The sequence below is a fragment of the Phoca vitulina genome, unplaced genomic scaffold, assembly GCF_004348235.1.
Source record: "Phoca vitulina isolate PV1807 unplaced genomic scaffold, GSC_HSeal_1.0 scaffold13, whole genome shotgun sequence".
In the NCBI taxonomy this organism is placed as follows: domain Eukaryota; kingdom Metazoa; phylum Chordata; class Mammalia; order Carnivora; family Phocidae; genus Phoca; species Phoca vitulina.
The window spans coordinates 36633744-36654907 of record NW_022589716.1 but is presented as its reverse complement, the minus strand read 5'-3'; positions in this window follow the sequence as shown (position 1 = coordinate 36654907).

Genomic DNA, 21164 nt, shown 5'->3' with positions numbered 1-21164 from the left:
TGCCCATGTATAAAAGCAGCTTAATAAGAAATCGAGACCTGCAATTCAAGTGTTTATCCCTGTAATTTTTATTTGAGGCCCATATTTGAAACCACTGATTGCTTTATTCTGCTTGTAACATGTTCATATGACATTGCTGTTCCTTTTTAACAGTCACATAGACCTTCAGTTGTATTTGAGTTTCAGTTTCCATGGAGATGGCATGCATCTCTTTCAATACTGGTATCCCCATGACACCAAAAAGTGAATCTTGCCAAGTTGCATCAGTGTTTCTGCAATCCATCACAGACCAATATATGGTCTCCGTATGTGACTAGAACCCAGTTCATACCACATAGGACTGACCAGGGAAACTGGTCTGTATACCCTGTTCAATGAATTGAGTCAATTAATCATGTGTTTGAGAATCATAGCAATGTCACACTGCTATGCAAATTTCTATAAAATTAACCTACATTTTTGTTTTTACTTGTCATGGGCCAGTAATAGGATTTACTTACTACCCACAGTCCATGGAACATATTTTGATTAGCACTGTATTCCATGGTCTATATTTTAACCTAGATCACACAAAAAATAATAAACTCATTTAAAATAAGTAAAAACCTCTCTCTTCCCCACCCCCCTCTCTCTTCAAAATTTGCTGAAAATATATCTAGCTTTAAAAAAAATAAGATACTAGACAAAAACTTAATTTTCTTTGTATAAGTAAGATCTGCAAAAATTATAGAGAGTTCAGGAGAGCTGATTATATTTTCCTTGAAATACCCTTCACAAGGGGTTACTTGGCTGGTAGATATAAGCTGTTATGTTGCAGTAAGCTGGGATTGTCATCAAGTACTCAGTACTTTTATTTCTATGTCCCCATATGTCTCTTTTTTGTTGTTCTCTAAAATAATATAATTTGCTAACAATTCCATATCTAAATATCTAAAATTAATTATTAGCAAAATAATAAAAATTTGGCACAACTATAAAAAATATGCAAATAACAAGGCTAATGACCAAGAGCAAATGGTAAGTCTCAGAACAAAGAGTGTCTCAGAACCATATACCATTATTGTATCATACAGAATAGTTTGTGCTAAAAATCCCCCATGCTGTACCTATTTATCTCTCCCTGTCCCTGAATTCCTAGAAACCACTGATCTTTTTATTAGCTCTATGTTTTCCCTTTTCCAGAACATTGTATAGTTGGAATAATACACTATGTAGACTTTTCAGACTAATCTCCACCTGAGTAAGTAAATTCACTTTCCTCCAAAATGCTGGGTAGAGAAACTTGGGAATCATACCTAATATCGCTCTCCCTCACCATCCACGTAAAATGTATTATTAACCCTGTCGAGGACACCTCCAAAATATTTATTGAATCTCTTTACTTACGTCATTTTCTACCATAGTCCAAACCTCTGGCATGTCCCATTTGAACTAACACAACATTTGTTCTAAGAATCTTGAAAGTCTCCCTAACTTAAACTTGGCTCTGTCTCTAGTACTTTCTCTACTGAATATCCAGGACAATCCTTCTAAAATGAAAAATGGATCTTGTCCTTACTTTGCTCAAAACACTCAATACTAATATGCCACTACGCCACTTACACTTGAAATAAAATGTGAAAGTCACGACATGATCTACAAGCTCCTGCATGATATAACTCCTCTCATCCTCTCCAGGCTCCCTTCTCACCAACTTTTCCTTCCTTCTCTACATGCTAACTCTTCATTTCTCTTTCTTTTCTTCCAAGATCAATCTTTGTTCCTGACATGGGCCTCTCCATGGAGTGGAGATCCTGAATGACTCAAGATTAAATAGGAGTGAAATTGTGCTAAAAGTCAGTTTAAATGGTCCTGATTAATCAGTTCTCCACTCATAGTGATACTTGTTGGATGACATGATAGAAATAATAAGATTCCAAATGAAAGTGGAAAACATGAAGAAAATTAGGTCAGTGAAACTTCTTTAAGATTAAAAAAATAATAAAAGAAAATTATATCCTCCTGCATAATAGTCAGCATGCTAACATTTACAAATCAAATATTCTCAATGATGTTAGAAGGTTAAGATGATACCATACAATTACCTGGGAACAGTGCCAATATGGTTGACATGAAGAAATGAAATAGAATTAACTTGCTTAGCCATGGAAATTAACTGTAAGAAAATGGTGAATGTGAAAAGCCAATTCAAAATTTATTTCATGTGGACACCCAAAGATGAAGAGAGAGACTAAAAGATTAATTTCCTTTCCTTTCAACTTCTGATTGACAAAAGGGATATATTCAGGATCAAAAGGCCAAATAACCAGTTTTAGCCACCCAGTTGGTGAGGTAGTTTCATCAGCATTAACAGAATAAAATCTTGGTGAATTGTGTTTCAGATTCATTTACTAAGTCTTAACAAGGCGTTATTTTTTCAACATTCTTCAAATCCATCCACTCCGTACTCACTGTCAAGACCCCATTTCAGGGCAGTTTCCTGTTGTAATTAGGACGAACGTTGTAGTCTTCTGACTGTTCTAACTTCTCTAATTTCCAGTAACCTATTCTAAAGTGAAAATCTCAATTTCCACCTTAAAATCTTGGCTTTTTCTATTTCCCTTGGGATATAGTTCAAAATCCGAGGCCTGACTTTAAAATCCTTTTTGAGATCTGGCCTCTTTTTATCTCTCATCTCCTTTCCTGTTTCTCCTTCATTCCTCACCTTCCGCTCTAGCCAATCTGCTCTACCACCAGTAGGTATTTACATATGCTGTTTCCTCTGCCAGCCACAATGTGTGCCCCATTTCCTTCCCAGAGTAGTATTTGCTCATTCTTCAGGATTTAGCTTAGATGGAGGCTTTCCTTGAGGACCCAGGGTCTAGCTTGGTGTTCTGTCACTGTGCTGCCTCATCAATATCTATTTATCTGTCTCTTCTGCTTTCTCACTATTCCACTGAGAGCTCTCTGAGGGTAGGAAACTTATCATATTTATCTGTGTGGTTCAGGGATTTAGCCAAATGCCTGACAGAGAACAGGTTTCTTATTATTAATTAAATAATAACATAAGAATATTTCTAGCAGGTACTACAACTTGAGCACTTAATTTGTGCAGGTATTTTGCCAAATATTTTTATATTCTTTTTCAGATTCCATCTTTTTATTTTTGAGAGAGAGAGAAAAAGAGAGAGTGAGTGTGAGCAGGGGGAGGGGCAGAGGGAGAGAGAGAATCCCAAACAGGTTCCATGCTCAGTGCAGAGCCCGACTCAGAGCTCCATCTCAGAACCCTGAGATCATGACCTGAGCTGAAGTCAAGAGTCAGATGCTCAACTAACTGAGTCACCCAGGTGTCCCCAAATTCCACCTTAAAAGTAGTTTTATGAAATAAATATTATCCTTTTTTCTTTAGAAGGGGAAATTTAAGTTCAGAAAATTTTCAAACTTCCCTACCACCAGATAACTCATATTGTTGAAACTGGACTCAACTCATGTCTATTGAACATAAAATTCTACTCTTTTGGACTACGTTATATCTCCTTTCATCATATTAGTATAAATAAAATTTAAAGAAATTTACCTTGACCACCATTAAAATAGCTGAGAATCAGACAAAGGGCGAGGTTGAAGATCTTGAGGAAATATGCCAAAATGGCACCCTTATATGTGCAATGTTGACCAAGTGTGAGGCATCAAACACATTCCATAAAAAAGTCCTACATGCTATTTACATTGTCATCTATTTCTTAGGAGTGTTTAAATAATATGTGATTCATTGTATTAACAATTTTCTAAATTTTTCATGTTGAAACATTTTAGCCCCATATTTCCACAATTTTCAAAAAATGCAATAAGAAGATGTACTATTTACTTTTGCATGTCTTGTGTGTTGAAGGATTGGGACTCAAAGAGTGACTTGATAATGTGAGTCTTTAGCAATCAGTTTGTCCAAACTATACCATAAATGAACAAACATATAAATTAATTTTTATTTCAGAAGATGTAGAAAATAGCTTCCCACAATTCTACATTCACAAATAATCATTAATTACTCTAAATCTTCTCTTCAAGAATATGCAAAATCCAAATTGTATTTAATCTCATTCTAGGTCTCATAATTCTTCTGATTCCTGTATTTTCTGCCTTTTATCTCCTCCTTCTCTTTCAATTCCCCAGACCTTCCATTTGGTTTCTTACAAAAATCGTCAGAAGTGAAAGTAGGAGAAGGGAGAAAATTTTCAAATCTATTTCAGGACACATATTTTGAATCCTATAAGTGAATTTGTAGTGCTAAAGGCAGATTATTTGGCAAGTGGTCGCTCCAAATTAATAACAATAACAAAAATAATATCAATAATATCTATCATTTGTTGAGTTCTTTCTATAAACCAGTTGCTATGTTAAAAAAAGTTTATATACATTATTGCATTTAAGTCTCTCACACACTCATAAAAGGTAAGAGTTAAGTGCTATTAAAATCATCCTCATTTGCCAGATAAGGAAACTAAATATCTCCTGTCCAAGGTCACAGAGCTCAAAGTGTGGAAGTAGGATTCAAAACCATGTTAAGACTCTAAAAGTCCTTTTAACCAAGGCCATACTGGTTAGGGTCTCTTACCTAGTACCTCCAGGATGATTACTGTGACAAGATTGCCCTTTATTTTTCAAATGTTTCAGGTTGCTCTAAAAAAAAAAAGAAAAAAGTATGACCAAAAAAATTAATGGAGCATAGATTAGAAATCTTTGAATGTAAATGCATAAAAGGAGTCACTCCTTTTTGGGCAACATTTGGTGCTTACTTGCTCATTGGTTTAAGGTCCTGTTCTACCTGTGAAAGAATGTCTAATATTTTTTCAGTGTCCTAACCAGAGCTGGACTTGGGCCAGGCAAGCAAAACCCCAGGGTGCATAATTTAAGGAGGCACTCACTCTCCTTGTGGTGCAAGTACAAGTTCTGCACCTTAGAGTGAGCACCACCTTAAATTTTACTCTCTGGCCCTTCACTTCTCTCACCTGGTTCTACTTTGCTCCAAACAATTTTAATTTAAACTCTGGGCTTGGCCACTGTGGTTTAGAGGCCCAAATGGAGTTCATTTGCTATCACTCAACAATGAGAAAAACTTTATTGTTTACTAATTACTTGTTCTTTTTTATGTAAGAATATGACTTACATATGCAGAAAACTCTGGATCTTCACCAAAACAGCTTATGAAATATTTTGAAATCATAACATCTTAAAAACAAAAATGTTTTTAAGAAAATAAGAATGATAATTATCTTGGTATTGGAAGAGTGACTGATAGGTCATACACACGTTAATCAGCCAAATGGGGATTAAGTGCCCTAGAACCTGCTATATTCCATGCACAGTGTTAATTACTGAAACTTTAAAGTTCCTTCCTATACCCAAACTGTATGACACTAATAAAATTGGGGTATGTTTGGAGCATTTTATTTTATCACATTTTTAAGTTTACAAAGCATCTTCAGGAACAGAGATCCTCTAGAGAGATCTTTAAAATTAAAAAAGGTTTTGATGTAATTTTCCAAATTAGAAAGTGGAAGTGAGAAAGATCATGGGACTTACACAATGTAAGAATGTAGCCCAATCAGATTCCAAAAAAGATTTTCTCTCTTCACATGCTTTTTGTTAGTCTTAAATCATTAATTTAGTAACTTAAACATTTTCTCTTCTCAGAATTTCACACTAGTGACAATAAGTACCTGGAGAATTCTCTTTCAGAACTTTTTGAATTCTTTAGATTTCCTGAAATTTAATCAATGTAATAAAACAGTCCAGATAGATTGATATCTATCCCTGTAAATTGTGCCAGCACAACTAGCTTGGCTGAGTAATTCACACACACACACACACACACACACACACACACACACAGCATTTCTTTGTCTTGTTGGTCAAATCTCCCTTATGCTTATCATCTGTTTGGGTGAGCATTTTGAATCATTTGGGAAAAAGACACCAGAGACAGAGCCAAATATCAGCTTTGGGATAGGTGACACTGATTGAAAAAAACATGGCTTGAACCTGTGGCCAAAGTGCAATTCTTGCAAATAATCAATGCACCCAATTTCTATTAACTTAATGCACCCCCCTTGAATCTTTGTCCTTTGGTCATGCCCTCCCACAATGTCTTTAAGGCTGGACATGTGGGACAGACTTACTTTGGCCACTGGGGCAGAATCAAACTTGATATAAGCAACTAGTAAGTGGCTGTTGTTTTAAGAACTAAAAATAGCCAATATCCCTGATGAATATGGATGCAAAAATTCTCACCAAAATACTAGCCAATAGGATCCAACAGTACATTAAAAGGACTATTCACCATGACCAAGTGGGATTTATTCCTGGGCTGCAGAGGTGGTTCAATATCAGCAAATCAATCAATGTAATATACCACATTAATAAAGGAAAGTATAAAAACCATATGATCCTATCAATAGATGCAGAAAGAACATCTGACAAAATACAACATCCTTTATTGATAAAAACCCTCAAGAAAGTAGGGATAGAAGTAACATATACCTCAACATCATAAAGGCCTTATGTGAAAGATACACAGATAAAATCATCCTCAATGGGGAAAAACTGAGAGCTTTTCCCCTAAGGTGAGGAACAAAACAGGGATGGCCACTCTCACCACTGTTGTTCAATATAGTACTGGGAGTCCTAGCCTCAGCAATCAGACAACAAAAAGAAATAAAAGGCTTCTGAATTGGCAAGGAAGAAGTCAAACGTTCACTCTTTTCAGATGACATGATAATCTGTAGAAAACCTGAAAGACTCCACCAAAAAAATACTAGACCTGATAGAGGAATTCAGCAGTCACAGAACATAAAATCAATGCAAAGAAGTTTGTTGCATTTCTATACACCAATAATGAAGCAGCAGAAAGAGAAATCAAGGAATTGATCCCATTTACAATTGCACCCAAAACCATAAGATACCTAGCAATAAATCTAATCAAAGAAGTAAAAGATCTGTACTCTGAAATCTATAGAACAGAAATTGAGGAAGACACAATGAAATGGAAAAAACATGCCAGGCTCATGGATTGGAAGAACAAATGTTGTTAAAATGTCTATACTACTCAAAGCAATTTACACATTCAATGCAATCCCTATCAAAATAACACCAGCATTTTTCACAGAGCTAGAACAAACAATTCTAAAATTTGTATGGAACCAAAAAAGACCCCAAATAGCCGAAGTAATATAGAAAAAGCAAAGTGGGAGGCATCACAATTCCAGACTTCAAGCTGTATTACAAAAATGTAATCATCAAGACAGTATGATACTGGCACAAAAACGGACACATAGATCAATGGAACAGAATAGAGAACCCAGAAATGGACCCACAACTATATGGTTAACTAAACTTTGACAAAGCAGGAAAGAATATCCAATGGAAAAAAGTCTCTTCAACAAATGTTGGAGAAAATTGGACAGCCACATGCAGAAGAATGAAATTGGAACGCTTTCTTACACCATAAAGAAAAATAAATTCAAAATGGATGATAGACCTAAATGTGAGACAGGAATCCATCAAAATCCTAGAGGAGAACACAGGCAGCAACCTCTGTGACCTTGGCCACAGGAACTTCTTGATAGACATATCTCCAGTGGCAAGGGAAACAAAAACAAAAATTAACTATTGGAACTTCATCAAGATATAAAGCTTCTGCACAGCAAAGGAAACAATCAACGAAACTAAAAGGCACCCATAGAATGGAGGAAGATATTTGCAAATGACATTGGATAAAGGGCTAGTATCCAAAATCTATAAAGAACTTATCAAACTCAACACCCAAAATATAAAAAAAAAATCCAGTTAAGAAATGGGCAGAAGACATGAACATTTTTCCAAAGAAGACATACAAATGGCCAGCAGACACATGAAAAATGCTCCACATCACTCAGCATCAGGGAAATACAAATCAAAACCACAATGAGATACCACCTCACACTGGTCAGAATGGCTAAAACGAACAACTCAGGAAAAAAGAGATGTAGGTAAGGATGTGGAGAAAGGGGAACCCTCTTACACTGTTGGTGGGAATGCAAACTGGTACAGCTACTCTGGAAAACAGTATGGAGGTTCTTCAAAATTTTAAAAAGAGAACTAGTCTAAGACCCAGCAATTACACTACTAAGTATTTATCCAAAGGATGCTAAAAATAGTGATTTGAAGGGGGCACATATACCCCAATGTTTATAGCAGCACTATCCACAATAGCCAAAACATGGAAAGAGCCCAGACATCCATCGACAGATGAATGGATGAAGATGTAGTGTGTGTGTGTGTGTGTGTGTGTGTGTGTAATGGAATATTATTCATCCACCAAAAAGAATGAAATCTTGTCATTTGCAATGATGTGGATGGAACTAGAATGTATTACGCTAAGCGAAATAAAGATAAATACCATATAATTTCACTCATCTGTGGAATTTAAGAAACAAAACAGATGAACATAGGGGAAGGGAAAGAAAAAGAAAATAAGATAAAGACAGTAAGGCTAACCATACGAGACTCTTAACTGTAGGGAATAAACTGAGGGTTGCTGGAGGGGAAGTGGGTGAGGGGATGGGCATTAAGGAGGGCACTTGATGTAATGAGCACTGGGTGTTCTATGCAAGTAATGAATCACTAAATTCTACCCCTGAAACTAATACTACACTATATGTGAACTAACTTGAATTTAAATAAAATCTTGAAAGGAAAAAAAGAAATTAATAATAATAGTAGTTGTCTTAAAATGCTTAGATTTGAGGGTAGTTTTTTATTTAGGGATATCTGACACATTACATTTTCTTCTGAATTAAGCTTACCTCTCAATCACAGAGAAGCTAGAAAACTCCTTAGTAATTAAATGGAGTTCCCTTACTCTTGAAATATCGAGAGACATTAATCACAAGAAAGGAAAAAAAAAATAGAATTCTTATAGCCATTCTTATGGGTAGGCAATCCTAAAGAGATAGTCACAGGTAAGTCAGGGCATATGTAGGTATTAGCTGTTAAAAGACTAACTCCACCCATTAAAGAAATATAACTTTAATGGATGTTATACTCTTACAAAATTTCTAAGCAGAAAAACCATCTTACATTGGGAAATGTCAGAAAGCCTGGGGAGAAAGTTGTAGCTTTGCCAGGAGTGACTTTCCCAGGACTACAAAAATAGAAGTTAAATTTCTACTTGATGAATTAGCATCAATATGGAAGAAGGGGAGAATATACATCAACACCACACTCAATTTATTGAGCACTTTCTGTGTGTAAAACACTATGCCATGCTAGGAGTTGAGCAGGCAGTCTGGCATTTGATCATTGTTTCACACACAAATTGGGCTTTACAATGACTTAAAGTGGAAATTATGATCCCTATTTACATAGGAGAAGAAATGAAATCTCAGCAGGTTTTAAATAGTTGATCCATGAACACTAAGGTAGTAAAAGTAAGAACCAGATTTGAATCACACACTCTGTAGAAGTCCAACCTTCTGCCTTATACTGTACTGGATAAACATAATTCAAGGGCCAATGTACTCAAGGGATTTATCATGTCATGTGTGTGTGCATGCGTGTGCATGTCTATGCAAGATGCTGAGGGAGATGAGATGTAGGAGATGTTTCTATTGGTTTGAAAGAGAAAGTTTTTTGGAGAAAGTAAAACACGGGCTGAGATCTATAAGCTTGAGCTAGAGATTACATACTTGTACTTTATAGCATCCATCACCAAGTCCCTATTGTGTAATGACCACAAAGTTATCTGATACATACTGCCCTTTCATTACAGTTTTGAACCTCCTCATTAACTTATAACACATGGGTTTTCACCCTCAAGTGACTCCCTTTTACTTCAAGCTCTTTTATCAAAACTTCCACCACTCCCTTTTCTACAATTGTCTGAATAAATAACCTGCCAGTTTTTAAATCAAACTTATGCATTGTCTCATTTTTCTTTTGTTCAAAGGAAGCATTCAGACTGCTGATGAAGAGAGTTTGCCGAAAGGCCAGTGATCTGCATTTTTTTTTATCAGAACAGCAATCATGATTTGAAAAAGGCACAAAAAAGTGAATGATTTTTTCCTGTTTATCAGGATAGAGGTGCTGCTTCTTGTGCCTTATTTCAAGTTCTTATGTCTAAACTGAACATTCAAAACAGAGTCAATAAAGCAATAAAAATAAAGCTAAAGAAATGAGCAATTTCCTTTGATAGATATCATCAGGGTCACATATAACACTGGGACAAACTAAATTATTCTAACTAGAAATGCAACCTAGACGGATTGCACAAAATTCAATCAATATATTCTTAGCTTAACATCCTTCAAAGATCTAAAAGGCTCATGCTCTAACACTGAATCACTGCAATTTCCTGATATTATCAGCTGGTAATGAAAGAAAGGAATTAGAAAAAAAAACATATGTCTAAAACTCTTCTCTGGCATCTTTCTAAAAAAAAGTATCTTAGTATTTGTAAATGTTACATAGTTACAATTATTTTAACAGGCTAATCAATGTCCTATATGACACCCAGGTTTTTAACCAATCCTCTTAATAGGATTACCAATTATTCCTTTAATTTGAATTCTGTGTTTAAAACTTAAAAATTAGAATCCAAAAAACTGCTACTATCCACTCAAATCAAATCCTATTTAGGAAGTGGGTAGATTTTGTTCTTGACCTAAGATCTTGTTTTAAGTCAACAGAAATCTAATAGCAGATATGAGACAAAGTGCAGAGCAACTATTCTCATATAGGACTTACATTTCCAAAAGCAGTGTAATATATTATTTCATAATATTCTTTTATTTGTACCTTTATGTAAATATTTTAATTGATTTAAACAACCCTTTATATACTGGAACTGGGGCTACAAAGGCCTCAGAGAGCCTCCTAGCACTTTGTCGCCATCAGAAACAACTGAGTCAATCTGATATTTTTTTTTTTTTTAAAGATTTTATTTATTTGACAGAGAGAGACAGCGAGAGCAGGAACACAAGCAGGGGGAGTGGGAGAGGGAGAAGCAGGCCTCCCGCCGAGCAGGGAGCCTGATGTGGGACTCGATCCCGGGACCCCAGGATCATGACCTGAGCCGAAGGCAGACGCTTAACGACTGAGCCACCCAGGCGCCCAATCTGATATTTTTGTTATACAAAAGAAATAAATATTACCAATACACACACATTAGTATTTATTAACTCATTGATGTCTATGCCTGTTTCCTACCAAAAAGAAGCATAAATCTGTACCTCAGCCAATTGGACACTGTGCAAATGTCAGTATTGATGATATGCTTGCCCAGATTAAAGCCAAGTCATTTGAAAAATAATTTGTTAAGGAAAGTTATGCCAATTATAGATTATTCAAGGTGATGTGGAATAGGGAGAATACGAATTGTCAGACTAACCCACTACTTCATGGATTTGGTAAAAATTTTCACTTTCAAGCAAATGTTTGAAAAGGTTCATTTTTAAAGCTCTGAATTATCTTTTTTTAATAAATTCTATTTCCCTTATAATATAATTTTAAGCATCCCATAGTACCACATTTACTTAAGAAAATATAGTTAAGGAAAACATATCTGGGGAAAAAGGCATTATTTGCTTATAAGCAGCTGTAAAATGTTTACCTGGAGGGAAAAAAAAACATAAAAGTTATTGGCCAATTTATTTTTTTTGTTTTTTTATTTTTTGGCTTTTTTAATTTTTTTTATTTTTTTGCATTTCAAATGCAATTTTACTTTTTTTTTTAACATAATGTATAATTTGTTTCAGGGGTACAGGTGATTCATCAGTCTTACAAAATTCACAGCACTCACCATAGCACATACCCTCCCCAAAGTCCATTACCCTGCCACCACATCCCTCCCAGTACCCTCCACTCCAGCAATCCTCAGTTTGTTTCCTGAGATTAAGAATCTCTTATGGTTTGTCTCCCCCTCCAGTTTTGTCTTGTTTCATTTTTCCTTCTGTTCCCCTATGATCCTCTGTCTTGTTTCTCAAATTCCTCCTATAAGGGAGATCATATAATTGTCTTTCTCTGATTGACTTACTTCGCTTAGCATAATACCCTCTAGTTCCATCCACATCATTGCAAATGGCAAGATTTCATTTTTGATGGCTGCATAATATTCCATTGTGCATATTTACACCACATCTTCTTTGCCCATTCATCTTTTGTTCCCTGAAAGCTTTCTGTATAGCTTTGGTGGATGAGATAGAAAATGGCGACCTCCCAAGCTCTGGCCCTAGAGGAGCTGAGAACTCGGGGTGCCACTCCTCAGTGAGCCCTCAGAGAAAAGCAGTCAGTCACTCCCATCTCCCTGGTCTCTGGCCTCACTCTGCTCTCACCCAGCCTGTGACCGAGCATTTCTATCTCTGTCACCCGACCCCGTTTGGAATCTCCAAACCCAGCAGATCCCTGTGGTGTGCTCCCGTGCCACTCCTCCCGGGAGAGGAAGGGGAGTCTCCCCAGATCTGCCACTTGTTGCATCCCTACTTGAAGAGCAGTGGCCCAACTGTGCTGAGGATCACAGTTTATGGCAACCCCGAGCCGAGAGCCCACTCCTCGGCTCTGTCTCTGCAGCCGGCTTCCTGGCTCCAATACTTGGGAGCTCTGCCACATTCAGGCACCCCCAGTCTGCCTGTGACGCCGAGGGTCCTGAGACCACACTGTCCCAGTGAGGGTTCCACCCCCCACTTAGCCACTGGAGCGATGTCTCTCAGCAGAGCAGACTTCTAAAAGTTCTGATTTTGTGCTCCGCGGCTCTATCACTTGCCAGAAGCGCCGCAGTCTATCTTCCTGAATATCACCTCGGATTCACTTCTCTGCACGTCCTACCTTCCAGAAAGTGGTCGCTTTTCTGTTCAGAGGGTTGCTGCTATTCTTTTCTTCGCTCTCCTGTTGAGTTTGTAGGTGTTCTGAAGGGTTTGATAATTATCCAGCTGAATTCCTGGGACCAGATGAAATTTAGGTCTCCTACTCCGCTGCCATCTTGCTCTGCCTCCTATTGGCCAATTTATACTATGCCAGATAAGTAACAAGAAAAATCTTACTTTAAGAGAGTCTAATTGAGTTTTGTGTGATATATGTTTTATAGCATAATATATCTCTCTTTAATAAATGCTATCTTCTCTAGTTTGAATCCCTATAGCCAATTTGCAAACCCACATATTTACAATATTATATGACTTTCAAGCAACTAATGTGAAAAATCATGACATGTTTAAGAGGGAAAAGAATATATATTGTAACCTTTGCATTGGTTTTTCCTCTTTATCCTCAAAAGTTTTTTTTTTTTTTTTTTTAAGATTTTATTTACTTATTCATGAGAGACAGAGAGGCAGAGGGAGAAGCAGGCTCCCTGCAGAGCAGGGAGCCCAATGCAGGACTCAATCCCAGGACCCTGGGACCATGACCTGAACCAAAGGCAGATGCTTAACTGACTGAGCCACTCAGGCATGCTACCCTCATAAGTATTTAAATCAAACTTATCGTCAAAAGCAAATTGAAGTGGAGATTCGTGTAAGCAGTTAACCAGATAATTCTTTGCGAGGGCAAAACTTCATTGTTTATAAGAAAATAATAAGAAAATTGGTTGCGGGGGCTCTCAATGTTGACAAATTTGATATCAGATACACTCTCACCTTATGGACGTTTGCACTGGAATTCCCCTATGCCTGGAGCAATCTTTCCACTTTCTATCTACCTGGCTAACTCCCTTTCAATGTTACTTTCTCTATGTGCCCTAACCTGAGCCCCTCCAAATATTGTCAGCAGAACATTTGATCTCCCATACCTTGCTATACTTTTCTTTTCCCCCCTCAAATATGTATCCCTTTCTAAAAATACTTAAAAAAAATGACTCTCTGTTTCTACTTACTAGAATGCAAGTTACATCATCAAATTTGCATTTTTAAATATCACCCTGGCTGCTATTCCTGCTTGGTGTTCTCTAATCAAATGACATTCGAATTCTACAATGCTGAGGTTGGAAATTGACATCCCCATTGTTCCTAAGTTTTTGTTTATTAAGCGACCCTTGATTTTCTTTCCAATTATCCTGCACACACATCCAATCCAATAAAGCTGGATGATTCACTTGAATTGTTATTTGACAGAATAATCTATTCAGATAATAACTTTGTTGTTATTGTTTTATTTGTTTTTGTTTTTGTTTTGTTTGGCTATGAACATTCCACAGCTATCTGAAAGTATTTTCTCACCCCATCTATCCCTATACCCAACTACCAAACTAGGAGACCATGGAAGGCAATCTAAACTTGAAGCCCTTAAAATCTAGGGTTAAGCAGCATGAAAGTGCTAATCTCAATAGGAAATGAGTTGAGAAGGATACAGAACTGGAGACAAAAGGATGGGGTAACAAAAGGGATGTTTGAGGCTATCAAAGGCAAATTTTGCCATCTTGGCACAAAATAAAAGCTTTTTTATTCTAAATTTATTGACTCATAAGCTTGGAATTGCCACTTCCTATATTTTTGTTTTTTGGCAAATTATAGGCCCTTTCGGAGTCCTTACTTCCTGGGAATGAAATAGGGATAGTATTTCCCACTTCATAGAGTCATTTTCATAGCATGAAATGGGATTACAATGTGCAAAACATCTAGTGATTGCTGGCATTTGGTAGGCACTAATAAGTGGCAATTCTTATTATTATTATCTTTATTACCAATTTTCTCAGGAGTGGTTGGAACAAGTAATGTTGTGACTCAGTACTCTTCAATCATTTCTCTATTAGTCATTGTTATTACATAACAAGCAACTACAAAATCTCCTTGGCATACAACCATCTGCATTTATTTCTTGCTCACAAATGCAGGCTGGATAGTGTTTCTGCTACATACTTTGGTAGCTAGGATGGTTATGATTTATAATCCGGTTGGTTACCATAGCTCTGCTCCAGGGATTTCTTGTCCTACCCCCAGACCTGGGGGCCAACTGGGCATGTTCTGCTCATGGCAATGTAGGAAAGAGAAAAGAGAGCATGCCCAGCCATGCAAATGTATTTCAAATATCTATTTGCAGTATGACTACTAACATACCATTGGCTAAAGCAAGCAATATAGGCTAAAAACACGAGACGGGCTCTGCCTTTTGTGGGAAGGACTGAAAAGTTATATGGCAAAGCATATCAATGGGGATGGAGAGGTGGAGGAATTTGGGCCAATAACTTAACCTTCACCAATATCCTAGGCTCAAAAGAAGACAGATGGTGATAAAAGGTCAATCCCCGCTCCTTACCACCCACAATTTAGAAGCAAACTGGAATCCAATATTTGGATAAAATCAAGTGAGCAATATACATGATTTTTTTTTTAATTAGAATTATCGAAACAGTTCACTATATAGAAGCAAGATTTGGTGCAATGAGAAAAACCCATGGGAATACTTCTGTTGTTAGGATTATTTTTGTGGGATATTAAAGAAAACATAAACCAGTAAGGTATTTTATTTTATTACTTATCGAGTTCTTTGTGCAATAAAGATTTATTGAAACCTACTATGTGCCAGGCAGCATGTTGTATCAATAACCAATTATGTGTTAGCAGGAGGTTGCAATGAAAAATGAAGATTTCATTGAAGTAGGGAAATTAAGATATGCAGAGATAAGAATAATACAAAGTGGAAACTGAAAAATCACATCAGAAAGGTACTAGGGGATGGAGCAATTACTTCCAACAGAGAACATACATACATATTAAAGAAACAAGTTATAATATGAATGTTGATAGAAAATCAATAAAACCTGAAAAATACTCCAATGGAAATTTATTTGATTTTGTGTCAAAATCTGATGTTGCAACATAATTTCTTGATACATGTTTCTAAGGAATCAGTTCAGATTAGGACTTCAAGCTTTGTAAATAAAAACCGAATCTGGCCTGTGAGAGATGAATTCCTTTTAATGCAATGCTGGAAAGGAAAAAGAATCAGACCAGGACTCAAATGGTTGCCAATGAGAGAAGATTTGCATAAGTCATCTGATTCAGTATAGCTATTATCTCTAAGTCATTATTTCCTTCCTGCCAGTAATAATTTTATTTGGCTGGATAATCACACACAAGCCCATGTTTTAGATGAATATTTTTCATTTTGCCTAATGAGGAACTGGAGAGGAAATACATTTTTGTCCAACGAAAAGCACTTAGAACAACATTATAATTTTGTTTTTATAAAGTTAATCTCAGTAAAATAGACAGAAAATTGTGTATTTGATTTAGTGTTATTTCACCATTAGAAATTAACCAAACCATGACAGATTAGGCTTCCTGTGAAGAACTATTTGCCATTTTCTACGAACTTGTTAAGTTTTTGTTGTTTTGATGTACAGACGCATGCATGGTAAATTTTTAGCTAGAAGGTAAAATACTGAAGCTGTGAACACCTTTTTTTTTAGTTCTGTCCAAAAAAATTTTTGCCTTAAAAAAATGAATAAAACTCCCTGAGTTTAATTTAAGCAAGTACAATGATAACTAATGATACTTTCTATAAAGAGAAGGATGGTTCTTAACTTTCTAAACACAATAGTATAGTTAAATGATATGAACCTCTTGAAAAAAAAGTATGAAAATAATTACATTGGAGATTTAAATATAATTCTGATACTCCTGAGCATGTTACTTCAAATTTAAACATTTCAATTTCCTTGGTTTATAACATTTATGCATTCAAAAACAGATTTATATAAATCAAATTTCATTTTCCCAGTGACCTATATAATCATTTTAGAGTTATTTTAGCTTCATTAGAAATTATCTATCATTAGCAGGGGTTCTGAACATTTTCGTTGAAATTATTTCTACCCTGTAATTCTGCTATTCATTGACAATGTTTAGTTAAGCTGTTCTATGCAAAAATGTAAACTGAAATCATGAACACTTTTAAACATGCAAGTATTTTCTTGGCAATTCAGAACTAATCGACATTATCTACTAGCCTAAAACATTGGGATAAATCATTACCTTCTGTAGTCACTAATCACTATGTAGTCACATTAGTAATGTCTTTTATTCTTATTTTAAAATGTTATTTTCGCTATCAATACTTGTATTGGTCCTGGTTCTCAGTTGCAACCAATAGAAGGTGGCTGTGCCTGAAATAAGCTGAATAGTAATTTATTAAAAAGTCTTGGGGTAGCTCACAGAAATATTAGGAAGGCTAGAGAACTATGTTTAAGGTTGAGTGGCCATAAGCAAACCTCCAGATCATGCTTCAATTCATATTTGAAGAGAACAAAACAAAGCAAAACTGCTGTTCCCTCTGAGAGAGAGAGAGACGAAAAAGAATACGGAGGAGGAGGAGGAGGAAGATAGGAGGAGGAGGAGAAGGAGAAGGAGAAGAAGAGAGGAAAAAGAAGGAGGGGGGCAAGGGGGAACAGGAGGAGAAGGAGAGATATTTTCTCATTACTTTCTTCTTGGTCACCACCTTCCTTGTCAAAACTATGTCTGTGACCTAGCTACAAGGCAGGTTGAGAAAGGAGGTATTCCCAACTCTTACCGTCTTACTGAACTTTTCTTCCCACCAAGCTTCAGAAGTTCTAGAATTTCTCATACATAGAAGAGAATTCAAATCCTGGGAGGTCAAAATGAACACCACCTGCATCCTGCAGCTCTATACTATTATTTCATAAACCATGAAATACTGTTACATGAATTTATAACAATGTAATAATGTAATAAAACAAATAGGAACAAATAAACAGAACAGGTAGGGAAATGCTTTAAGATTTGTAATGCACATGAGCATAAAAATACCCTAAAATTTTCACAATGAAGAAAATTTGAAATAAAATTAAACCCAGAACTTTCTAAACTTACTTGACTTTAGAATGATTATTTTTTATGACACTGTTTTTAGGCACTGTTACATGTATATCTAACATCTATTTCCATCCTCATTATCCTTCTTCCTAATCTTAATTTTGTCCAGTTGTCCACCATTTTCCTCTTGACCTTGTCCAGGAAAGGCCAACTTCATTCCAGGCCTGGGAGTATGTCCTGCTTGACAGATAATCATGAAATGTGATACATTTCCATCTAAAGAGATGTCAGTGGAAGTTGGCTAGGGTTTCTGGGAAATTTTCTTTAATCTTACAAATAATTATAAATAAAACTAGACTTTTTATTCCCATAGACTTTGTCACATTAGATGCAATTCATTTAATTAGTGTAGCCATCTTGCAAGCACAAAAGGGGGCCAGCCTGAAGACAAAATTTATGCAAAAAGGAAGGCAGACATGAGGACACCAAAGTACTGCCATCATCTGTGTCATATGACACCTAGAATCATTTCTCATTATGTGAAATGATACAGTTTATTTTTTTTAAGCTTTTGAAAAACATCTCAAATGAAATATGTTGACCATCTTGAACACATTCCTTTGGGATATCCTTTGGAAGCTATGAATACATAAACTTTTGAGTTCTAAGCCTTGTTCTGGACACTACTTTCCTTGCATTTTTTCCGCTATTATCAAAAACATATTCCCCTTCCTGCATCATACTCGACAGCCTGCATTTTATTTGAATGTATAGTTATAGCTGATTAATCAGGCAAATAAAACCATTTTTGAAATCTATCATGTTTAAGTTTCTTGCACAAACGTGGATAAGACATCAAATATTGTACACCATTCCTTCACCTAAGAAACACAGAGTCCTAGCATTAAACTTAGCATGGAAGAGATAATATTGTTTAAGTCATGAAGCAGTGTGGGATTACGCTGTTTGAGCATTCTTTGGGGGAGGGGAGACTGAAGTTACAAACTCATGACTTACATGTGGAAGGAGAAATTCACATACATTATCCAGCACTTCACTTGCATGTTGTAGATGCTCTCTCAGAATGGGTTGCCTTTCCTTAATTCTAATGTTATATATAGTCAACTCTTACACCAGCCCAATAATGGTTTGAGAACTAATTGTAATTCACAAGAAAAAAGAAAGAAAGAAAAAAGAAAAAGAAATGTTGGTGTATTTATAAGAACAAGTATTTAAAGGATTAAGAATCAAAAGTATCAGTTGTTTGCCACAACATAGTAATCACCAGATACAGTGTGTACTGTAACACGAGAGCATCAGTCTGGCTCACGATTCCTACACACAGCCTGCCAGAAAAAAATGTCTTTGCCTCTGCCAGCAACTTCTCCTGTGGATGCCATAGCCCGAAGCTTAGTATGGGTGAGGGAACTCTGCATAGCTTGAAATCCAACACAGTAGTTAGGGCTGTGAGGGTGGAGAAATGAGCCAAGGAGGAAAGTGCAGGGCGAGGGAACAAGCAGGTATCAGAGACTGACTGCCTCCATCTCCAACACACCATCTGCAACCCAAACTTTCTTCTAACATTCATGAAAGATAGAAGGGAAGGAAGGAGACAAGAGAGGGAGGGAGAGAGAGAGAGAACTCAGCCATTTTCAACTAATAGGTTACTATTGTATTGATTGTGCTCAAAATTCTGGATTTCTTTCTTTTTTTTTTTCCTTTTTTCAAATGTTTCTGATTTTTGGATGCAAATAATTCAATCTTATATCCATTCAGTATTATTTTTAAAGATAGTCTATGAATCTATCTGTACTTTCCTTCACTCCCCCTTACTCCAGGTGAGGGTCAACTGTGCTCCGAATAGAACTTCTATTAATTCATATTTCCTTATTATTCCCCCAAAGTTTTCACCACAGAACTTAATCCTAGTTCCATAGTCATTGTAGAGACATACAATATTATGTAAGTGTATATAGGTATTATTCACGATTTGTCATTCAACCAATTTATATTGAGATTTTAATCTGTGAGATGTTGAAACTTGAGCGACATTTTCTGTATGTTGTTCTCTGTCATTTCATCCTTTCATTCCTTCACCCATCCACCCCCTCACTGAAGGAATATTTTTTTAAAGAGAATTAAGAATGCTTTCTTCTGTTTCAAGTTTGGAAGTTTCTATGAGAAACTCGAGTGAATATATTTGACAAGGTATGGATCTCCTCATTCTAAGCTAATGCTCAGAACCCCTGTCACATCCCTCAGAATTCCAGATATTATGCATACAAGTCATTTGAGAAGTTAATGGGCTGGGATGCTGCCAACCTGAATAGGCACTCAGGATTTAATTTATCTTGGAGATAGAGCCTTTATTGAATCCATAGGAGATGTAGTAGGCTGAGAGTGGTGCTAGCAGTGCTCAGCACTCACCTCCTGCTCAAACTCTCTTCTGAGTCCAACAACCAAATGATGAAGGACTCGGGCTGCTTTCCAAGATGGTCCCTAGTGATCTCCAACTCTAGGTATTAATGCCTTTGCTTGGCTGTGAGGTGGACTTAGTGCTTTGCTGCTGATGAATAGAATGCAGCAAAAGTGACAAGATGTTTATCATCACTCTACTGTGTATTAGATCTCTATGACTTATCTACCAAGTATATTGCAATATAAATGTATCATATCAATATGACCTTGTACCCCTTAAACTTATACAATATTCAACTATATCTCAATTTTTAAAAAGGGGGACAAGATGTTAGTTCTTAGATTAGATTACAAAAGACTGACTTCTGATTTGCTTACCCTCTTGAGGTCTCCCATTGGCTCGCTTTTATGGAACCCAGCAACCATGCTGTGAGCTGCCCCACAGAGGGGCCCACGTGGTAAGAAACTTAGAGCCAAGAACATGCTGGGAATTAAATCTGCCAACAACCACATGAGTGAACCTACAGATGGATTCACCTCAGCTGAGCTTAAAAAACACTGCAGCCCTGCTCAACATCTTGATTGCAACCTTGTAAGAGACCATGCGCCAGAAGACCCAGTTAAGCTGCACCTGGATTCCTGACCCATAGAGATTGGGAAATGGTATACATGTGTTGTTTTAAGCCATGAAATTTGGGGATAATTGCTATGCAAAAACATACAACTGACACATATAAACTAATAACTAAAATTCATTCTCAAAACAGAATATATAGTATATACTATATTATGTAGTATATATTAATTACATAAATAATTACATAGACATGTATAATATAAACTTGTGTACATTTAGCTGACCATTTATTTATTTATTGTTAGTGTATCTTTCCTGTTTAGACTGAGGGAATGAGGGATCTTTGGAGCCATGATACAGAGTGCCTGGCACATAGTAGGTACTCAAAATAT